Below are 10,457 nucleotides of genomic sequence, written 5' to 3'. Positions count from 1 at the left end.
AGTATAGGTGGGTAGGTTGGTGGATGGATGTGGACTTGGATGAATGAATAGGTGGCTGGGTGGGTGAATGGATATGCTTGTTTGGGGAACATATCAGAATCTGAAGAAAGGAAAAGAGACACCTAGAGATCTCAGGACACTCAAGAAAGGTCTACAGCAGAGAGCTGGGAGGGCAGGAACAGCCTTCCAGGAGTCTAAGGTACTAACACTCTCCTTTGGCCACTTGTCTGAGATTGATCTGGAGTTTTCTATAGACCCAGAAGTGGGGAAAGATTGGCCACTGAAGGAAATTCCCAGCTAGGGTGATGGGTATCAGGATGACTTGGCACAGAATGTCCTCATTCTGCTTTGCCAGTCACTGGCATTATTATCCCCTGGCAACATCCTCAGAGGAGGTCAAGGTATCAATAAGAATTTCAAGACCTTACTTTGGGGAAAAAATGTGACAAGCTTTGATGTTACTGTGTAAAGGAGAGATGTGGAGAGGTAAGAAAATAGCTAGAACTTTATAATAATTGTAGTTAATTATATTTTCAAAATATTTTAGTGAATTTAATACAGCTAATAAAATTACGTTTACTTTTTTCCGGCTCAGATTCCTGGTGGAGAAGTTAAAATTTTTCAGATCATTATTTTAAGGACATTATGGTAGCTTTTTTTCCTTAGAAATTCAATTCTCTTCTGTCTTCTAGAATGCCCCTCAGCCCCAGTTTTGCCCTTATCCCTCAAAGATGAGTCACAATGGAGAAGTCTTTTTGGATCCCTCCTAGCACTCAGAGTACTCTGTTAATACCTTTTATGGCAGGTACTCTTGAATAACACTGTATGTTATAAATGCCTGCTCTTCCCATTAGATGGGCACTACCTGTAGTACAGATACAGATTCAAATACCTACCCTTCCGCTTATCAGTTGTGTGACTTCCAGCTAGTTACTTAATTTCTCTGAGCTTCAGTGTTTCCTTCTGTAAAAGATTAGCATTATTTATCTCATAGGGTTGTTGCAAAGATAAAGAAGATAATATGAGAAATCTTCTGCAAACTTCTTGGCACTAATGGGCCTTTTACAAATGTTAGTTGCCTCCTTTTCCCCCTTCTTTGAGGAAGGAACCGTCCATTATATATTTATTTCTGGGTCTCCAACATAGAGCTTGGCACACAGTGTACCTCGAATATTTACCAAGTTGAACTGTCAAAGAACCATGGTCTCACTGGAGGATGATATTAAAGAATCAATTACAATGACATGGTGTAAAACATGGTAAACAGAAAGTGGAAGCTCGCACAAAACCATCGCAAAGTTTAACATGAGCCATAGCCAACTCAACTATTTCTGTCTCTACTGATTCATTATTTTATTCACTTTTTTGTTCACATTGTACTACTGGCATACTTGTATCTTAGCAATTATCATATTATGATAAAATTATATATTTATACTTTCTCTCCTCAACTGAATTATAAATTCCTCAAGTACAGAGAATGTGCCTCATGCATCTTTGTATCTCCCATACCTAGAATAGGCACCCATTCATTGCTTTTTTTTTTTTTTTAAACCAGTTGAGCCGTTTTCACTTACTCTGACATATCTACCTTTGGTGAGAAACTTGTCCTTAATATGCATTTTGTTTTTTCAGCTGAATTGAAATCTCTTTCAAGGGATGCCTGGGTGGCTCAGTCTTCTAAGGGTCTGCCTTTGGCTCAGGTCATGATCCCAGGGTCCTGGGATCGAGTCCCACATCAGTCTCCTTGCTCAGTGGGGAGCTGGCTTCTCCCTCTGCCTGCCGCTCCCCCCCTCGTGCTCTCTCTCTCTGATAAATAAATAAATAAAAAATTTTTAAAAAGTTCTTTCAAGATTGGAAGCCATGTTTCTCCTATAAGGTCTAGCACAGGGTCAGACCTATAGTGGGTGCTAATTGCATATTTAGTTGACCTATGCGTATTGTCTCACAATAGGCAGATGTCATTCCACATCATAAAGAACATTTCTGTATGAATTTAAGATATACAAGGTTCTGATATGGCCCATTAATGTCATGCCATATCAGATAAAATTTGATTCCAATACAACTAAAGAACAAATACAGTTTTCTTTCTTCTGAGAAAAGAGAAAGAAAATGATGTTATTGTTTTTATAAAAATAAAAAAGCAACAGATCACCCAAAATTCTACCATCCATAAATAATCAGTGTTAATATTTTGTGAACATTATTTCAGACATCTCTCTATGTGCATATTCAGAAAAGAGATGGATGGATGGCTAGATAAAAATGATTTTATGAAAATAGGATCATAGAGTGCAGGCCAGTTTTATGAAAAATATTCAATCTAATTTTACTTGAATTTAATAGAAGACTAAAATGAAACCAAAGGAATTGCTAACCTTTGGATAAATATTATTTCACCTCAAGAGATATTGACTTCACACTAGGGAAGATAAGATTATCACTATTATACCTCCTCTCATCTCCTCTCCCCCAACCTCCAGATTTTTATTAGTTATATCATTACTCTGTCAATGTTATTAACTGTTACATGCTGCTTTGCTACCAGCATTACCTCCATTATTTAGGGGGTGTATATGTAGTATGAATATTTACTTAAATGAATTCAGTGCTCCACCTGTGTTCTTCTATCATGGTTTATCTGTTCCCAGACTTTTTAATTTGATTTTTTCCTCTTGGTTGGATGGACTTTGTAAAAGGTTTTATGAATGCTGTATTCCCTGAGTTCTACATGTTGCATTTGTATTGAAAAAGTAGTTGGCTGGGTATGATATCTTCGAGTCTCACTTAAACTTTCTTTCAACATTTTATAGGCCTACTCAGTTGTCTTTTGGTATTGAATATCACCGTGAAGTCTGACACCAGGCTGATTTTTCCTTCATATAAATATCTTGCTTTTTTCTGTCTATACACCTGAAAAATTATTTCTTTATCCTTGATGTTCAACCATGCTTTTCTTCCTTCCTTCCTTCCTTCCTTCCTTCCTTCCTTCCTTCCTTCCTTCTTTTTTTTTCTGGAGCACAGTGTGTCTTTTCTGTCTACAGATTTGGTTCTTCTTTTATTTCAGGGAAATTTTTCTTTATTACATTCCTAAATACCTTTTCTGCACAATTTTTTGAATTCACCATAGACGTTAGGAATCCTAGCCAGCCTAGTTAGACTGTCTTCATTTTCCATGACTATTATCCTATGAGTGAATTAATCCCTTTGTCCTTTAGCTTTGATTCACTATGATTATCACAATACTTCCTTTCATATCAGTGATTCTATTTTTAGGCATGGCTATTTTGAGCCATGCTGTGTCTACTTAATTTATTAGTTCTAAAATAGTATTGTTTTCTCTCTTACTATGTTTCTTTTTTAAAGATTTATTTATTTATTTGAGAGAGAGAGAGAGTGAACAAGAAGGGGAAGGGGCAGAGGGAGAGGAGAGAATCTCAAGCAGACTCCCCACTGAGCTCAGAGCCTCTGTTTTATTGAGTTGTAACATGCAAAGTGCTCAGAATTTTTGTGTGTGTTTCTTGGGTTATGTTTTCTTTCATGTGTTTTTATTTTAATTGAACTTTTTATGAAGATCATTGTAGCTTCACATGCACTTGTAAGAAATAATACAGGCAGATCCTCTTTAACCAGTTTCTCCCAGAGGTAACATTTTGTATCTTACGGTACAAATCACAACCAGGATATTGACATTGATATTCAGATTTCCCCAGTTTTACTTATATTCATTTGTGTGTATGTACCTTTATGTAATTTATTGCATGTGTTAGTTTGTGTATCCACCACCATAGTCAGGATGTAGAACAGTTCCAACATCACAAGGATCCCTTGTGTTGCCTTTTTATAACCACACCCTTCCTCCTGACCTTCACTATCCCTAACTTCTGGCAACCACTAATTTATTCTCCATTTCTGTAACTGTCATTTTGAGAATGTTTTATAAATGGAATTATATAATATGTGACCTTTAAGGATTGGCTTTTTTCACTCAGCATAATTGCCTGGAGATCTATCCAAGTTATAGTGTATACCAACAGTTTGTTCCTTTTATTGCTAAATAGTATTCCATGGTATGGGTGTACCACAGTTTGTTTAACCATTTGCCCATTCAAGTACATATGGGTTATTCCTACTTTGGAGCTATTATGAGGAAAGCTACTATGGAACATTCGTGCACAGGTCTTTGTGTGAATATGTTTTCATTTCTCTGGGATAAATGCCCAAGACTGCAGTTGCTGCTCCACATGGATTTAATCTCTTGTTTGCATGCTATGTTTCTTCCCTTTTCTTCTTTGGTTATAATAGTATGTTGGCATGGTAGCCATGTCATTTCTTTTCCCCTTGCTTGTGCTTAATATGAGCTTGCCAGGGCTTCTATTTGCTTTGATATAATTTGGTTGAATCCTCCATGACAACCATCCCAGTGTATCTAGAATCTTTTCATATACCCTTCCAAGGTCTCCTTTGAAAGCAGAATGTTCTGTTCATTATTCTGTAGCCTTCAGGTAAATTATGGGAAGGGAAACTCAGCCAAAGTTGTGCCTCTCTTGCTGAGGAACCTAGACTCTGATTTCTGTCTTCTGATGTTTTTTTTTTTTTAAGATTTTATTTATTTATTTGAGACAGAGAGAATGAAAGAGAGAGAGCACGTGAGAGGGGGGAGGGTCAGAGGGAGAAGCAGGCTCCCTGCCGAGCAGGGAGCCCCATGCGGGACTGGATCCAGGGACTCCAGGATCATGACCTGAGCCGAAAGCAGTCGCTCAACCAACTGAGCCACCCAGGCGCCCTGTCTTCTGATGTTTTATTAAATGTCAATATGTGGGCCATTTAAACCTGCCAGGAGTATATTCCACTCCCAAAGCTTTGGTTCAATAGTCTTAAGATATAAGGATGGAGGGAACCTCTGGAAAATGGCAAACGCTGATAGCTGAGATCCTATAGTAATATGTTGGGGCTTCTCCGCTTGAAGGTATGTTCTGGACCCTTCCTCAAATACTGTGTTCCTCAACCCTTTCCCCTACCCATTCCAAACTCCTGTTGACTACTCTCCAAATTGGTGGGGTTTATAGGATTTTGTTGACTTGCCTTTTCCCCTAAGTGCTGTTTCTGGGGGTTGGACCAGGTAGGAACACTTTAGCACTGTCCCAAGGTCTTCAGTTTTCTTCCATGGCTGCCACTTTTGGAAATTTACATATTGAAGTTTTACTCCTTTCCTTGTTTGTTTATTGCTGTTGAAATTGTTAGTGTTTTTTAAAATTATGATTTATCTTTGTTCATTTTGTTAGGTATTTGGCAGCAGTGGTAAGAGATTGAGTAAGAGTCTGTAGGCCAGCATTATTCTATCAGCTTTCCCAGGAAATCTCAGATCGTGTTTATTTTAACCCCTCTTTTGTGCTAGAGGGCCTGAGTCTGGAGAAGAACAACACTTTTAAGAAAACAAGGAAGTATAACAGAGTTGGGCAGTCACTGCAACCAGGACCAGGAAGGAAGAACATAATTTGTGAAAAGTTGGCATGGCACACTCAAACATGGAACTAACCTGGAACCCCCTAACTGAATATGAACCTTCTTCTTCACTCTCCTTACCCAACTCTTTCCAAGTTCTGTCATTTTGCCTCAATATTCTTCTCATGTGTGTCCCTTCCTCTCCATCTTACTGTCATCTTTTAGTCAGGCCTCATGTTTCTCCTGGATTCTGCAACATTATCCTAACAGGGCTTCATGCCTCTAATTTCTTCCCCATGCAGGCTATCCTCCCCACACTGCCACTGAGTCAGTGTTCCTAAAACACCACTTTGAGTATACCCTCTCCATTCAAAGGCCATCAGAGACTTCCCAGTTGCCAGAAAAATAAGTTCAAACTTATTAATATGGTCTAAAAGCAGCTAACATTTATATTTTTCCTTAATGCTGAGAACATTCTAATTGATTTTTACATATTGAATAATTTCATCTTCAAACCTTTGAGGTAGCTATTATCCTCATTTTACATATGAGAAAACTGAGGTAAGGGAGGTCCCATAATTTTCCTAAGTTCACACTGCTAGTAAGCTGAAGAAATGGGACTCAAACGCTAGCAACGTGGCTCCAGAGTCCATGCTCTTAAACCACCTACATTGCCCCCCTACAATGCCCTTCATTGTCTGCCATCTTAATGATCTTTGTAACCTTATCACTCTCATTATCACCCATACATGAACATCCTGAACACATCAAGCTACATGCTGTTCCCTGAACACACCATATTCTTTCACATCTCTGTCCCTTTTCACATGCTGTTCTCTCCATGGACCACTCTCACTATACCCTACCAAATCTACTTGGTAAACTCCCATTTATAATTTTTTTTCTTCTGCTGTTTTTGCCAAAGTACAAATCTAATTTTGCAGACTTGGTTGGCCCTTCAGTAAGGACTCATTCCCTCTAGGATACACGCAGCTTTCTCAGTGCAGTAGATAAGGCTCTGCAAGATTCAGGCCCTGTCTACCACACAACTGTCATCTTTTCACTTTTCCTTTCATACCTCAAACTCCACCTATACCAAACCACTTCAACTTTCCTAACCACACCATTCTGTTCTTGTCCATGTTCTTCCTTCTCGCTGGAATCCCCGGTCCACCTGAAAGACTCCTACATGTGCCTCAAGACTCACTACAATCATCCTCTCTGCAGTGAAGCCTTCCCTTCCCTGCCATGCATGCCCTCCTTTACTTTCTTTAAGCAGAATTGGCTATTCTCTTCTCAGTGCCACCCACGCACCCGTATATTACTTCTATTGTAGCATTTATCACACCATTGCACAATTATTTTTTTTTTTTTTTTTTTTTTTTTTTTTAAAGATTTTATTTATTTATTTGAGAGAGAGAGAATGAGAGACAGAGAGAGCATGAGAGGGAGGAAGGTCAGAGGGAGAAGCAGACTCCCTGCCGAGCAGGGAGCCCGATGCGGGACTCGATCCCGGGACTCCAGGATCACGACCTGAGCCGAAGGCAGTGGCTTAACCAACTGAGCCACCCAGGCGCCCCTGCACAATTATTTTTTACATAGCAGTCTCCCTTACTAACTTTATTGAGGAGAATGGCAATATTTTTATATCTTTAAAGTTTATTCTAACTTGTACCTGGCACGTAATAGTCACTCCCAAAATATGTGTTGAATGAACAAGTCTTTTTTTGCAGGTTTTCAAACTTTTTATTTGCATATTTAAAAAATCGTGCATTCCAATAATTAAAGTCATTTGAACAAAAAAAATGGCACTCTGATTAAACTGCATTTTACAGTCTGCAGAACACCTTGAACCATCTTGACTTTTACTCTAAATTTCACTGTCATCCCACCTAGCTTCTTCCTTCACCAACATGCAAGTTCTTTTCCTTCTCTGCCAGCCAGACAGCCATATGGGAGAGGAAAGCATGGCCTTCATTATCAGTAGTTCTCTATCCTTCAATGTGAAAAGGGGCAGCACAGCCATTTAAACTTGATACAACCTCTTTGAATCTTGCAAAGTTAAACAGCTAAAGAAGTAAAATAAGAAGGCAATGTTTGTGGAATGTACAGTGCATATTGGCGGTGCATGCCTCATTAAGATTCGCCTGCTTTCTTCTCCCGTTCAATCGTTTCTTTTGAAGACAGTGGATTTTTCTCTTGTGTTTCTGTCTTCTTCAATTTCAACTTACCGAATTTCTCAATCTCAGCCATATTGGGTTTGTCAGACATGGTTGCCAAGGAAGCAGAGCAAGGCCGGTGAACTAGTGATGCCTGGTTTGTGCAGTGGCCACTGCCAAGTCATGAATGAATCTTAATATTCCCAGTGTCTAGCACAGTTCTAGGACACAGTAGGTGCTCAAGAAATAGCTGTTTACTTAACAAATAAATGTTTATGCTCTTTTTTCACTGTTATGTGTTTTCCTTCCAGGTACTTTCCTACTTCTTCAAACAAATCCTTTAGTGGGAGCCCCTAGTGCCTCAGAGCCAGCTTGTGGGTTTATTTTTCAGAGCAAAGAGTGACCTTGAAGAGAACAGCATAACCTAAGGAAACAGGGCTAGAGGAAAGAGGCTGGGTCAAGCTGGGAGGAACAGAGAAGGGTAGACTATTTGACAGGACCTAATAAGATTGGGTGTATGCAGGTAGCTCTGTAGGTATGGCAGAGTCTTTCTGGGGGCAATGATTTCCAAACTTGAGTGGCCATTAGAATTATTATAAAATAATTCTCCATAGATCTCTGTATGTCTTGTGAACAGAGGCACTGATTGCCTGTGCTCCAGACTAAGGTGTTTACACAGTGAACAGCCTTGGAAGATAGATTGTATCCCCTTCCAGAACGAAGGACAGGTTTATTTCTGTCACATATAATAAAGATAATCTTTTCTTCTAGAATAAAGATCAGACATACTTATCACCGATTATAAAAAAATTAGGTTCCCTAAGCTTGGTGTTCTTCTTTTGTAACACAACTCACTGCATGTTCCTACATCACTTAGCCCTCCTCGTGCCATCCTGTGAGAATTAAGGCATGGGGAACTGACACACATGCTGATACTCTGGCTGCAGGTATTGCTGAGTAATAATAATAATTACATAATAATAACAATAACAATAATAAACTCCTGTCTCTGACCCAGGAATTTCATGTGTTCTGTCAGCATCCATGAAAACTTGATAGGCTAGGGGCCCTGGGTGGCTCAGTCGTTAAGTGTCTGCCTTCGGCTCAGGTCGTGATCCCGGGGTCCTGGGATGGAGCCCCGCATGGGGATCCCTGCTCCATGGGAAGCCTGCTTCTCCCTCTCTCACTTCCCCTGCTTGTGTTCCCTCTCTTGCTGTGTCTCTCTCTGTCAAATAAATAAATAAAATCTTAAAAAAAAAAAGAAAACATGATAGGCTAACTTATTAACTTACAAGTAGAGTAAAATCTCACAGTTCTTGACAAGGATCACCAGGAGAACTTGTTTAAAATGCAGGTTCTTGGTTCTCCCCCAGTTATGATTTGATATTTCCAGAATGAGGCTTAGAAATATGCATTTTAGATAAGTGATTCTAATGTTGGAGATCCTTAGACCTCTCTTGAGAAACATTATTTTCAGGATTATGCGAATCTATAGTCTACAGATTTGACTATAGACAGAAGACAACACTTTCTTCTTGCATACGTAGAGGTAATCATAGATTAACACATGAGCTCCTTTGGCAATTGTTCTGGTTCAAAGAAACTGTTAAGATAGAAAATGTTTGCTCACTATAAGCAATATATAAGAGAAAGTTATGTACTGGTTAGAGTAAAATAGAAAGAAATAGAAATGCTTGTATAAACTTGTACCTTCATCACTTAACTCAATTGCTCAATCACTGTCAAAATTGAACTTGGGTTTTTCTTTCTCCTCTGAGAAAAAGTGGGAAGTGGTTCTTCATACTTAACTCTTTGTTAGACTAGTTACTTCAGCCTGACTTTCAAAAAATATTTACCGAACACCTATTATGTGTTGAGCACTGTTCTAGAAGTCAAAAATATAGTGATGAATGAGGCAACAGAAACTGATCCCATAGACAAATACCTCATATATTTTCAGATGATGAAGAAACTAAAACAGAGTAATAGGATAAAGAATGACTTGGTGAGTCATTGGTGAGTGTTGAGGGACATTTTAGCTACAGTCGTCAGAGAAGGTCTTTCTGAAGAGGTGACATTTCAACTGAAATCTAATTAAAGGAGACATGTAGCTCTAGCTGTCATTCTCTGCCTACTAGAGAATTACCCATTTGTAGGAAGTGAAGCTCTTTAGCCTTCATGAGGTTTTCTTTTTTTTTAATTTTATTTATTTATTTGCGAGAGAGAATGAGATAGAGAGAGCATGAGAAGGGGGAGGGTCAGAGGGAGAAGCAGACTCCCTGCTGAGCAGGGAGCCCAATGTGGGACTCGATCCCAGGACTCCAGGATCATGACCTGAGCCGAAGGCCGTCGCTTAACCAACTGAGCCACCCAGGCGCCCCAGCCTTCATGAGGTTTTCTTAACACAGCCTCACCCACCTCTTGCCAAGCCCAAATACATATCAGGAACTTCTCCTGGTGGCTGAAGTTCAAAATTAGCCTGCTGCCTGAGGGATTGAAGATGGCAGCAAAGTAGAAAGACCCTAGGCTCACCTAGTCCCACGAGTACAACTAGATAAATACTGAATCATCCTAAATACCCCAGAAATTGACCTAAAGACTGGCAAAACAAACTCCACAACTAAAGGTAGAGAAGAGACCACATGGAAGAAGTTAGGAGATGTGGTTTTGGATGGAAGTGGATCATGGTCGCTATAGTGGGGAGGGAGCCATAGTCATGGAGAAAGGCAAGAGGCAGACTAGCTCATATGTGAGACTGCACCGTGAAAACTCATCCCCATAGCAATGGGGGATGGAAATTGAGAGGGGCCAAATTTCATGACTTCGGGCAGCCAGCAAGGCTTAAAGCCT

At 39.5% G+C, this 10,457-nt stretch overlaps 1 pseudogene; it reads right to left on the bottom strand.

Moving 5' to 3' along the window:
* Positions 1 to 7,584: 7,584 nt before the first annotated feature.
* Positions 7,585 to 8,499, bottom strand: LOC110571589 (annotated as a pseudogene).
* Between the last annotated feature and the right edge of the window lie 1,958 nt (positions 8,500 to 10,457).

Source organism: Neomonachus schauinslandi, chromosome X, assembly GCF_002201575.2.
Source record: "Neomonachus schauinslandi chromosome X, ASM220157v2, whole genome shotgun sequence".
Lineage (NCBI taxonomy): Eukaryota > Metazoa > Chordata > Mammalia > Carnivora > Phocidae > Neomonachus > Neomonachus schauinslandi.
This window is presented reverse-complemented; position numbering and strand designations above follow the sequence as displayed.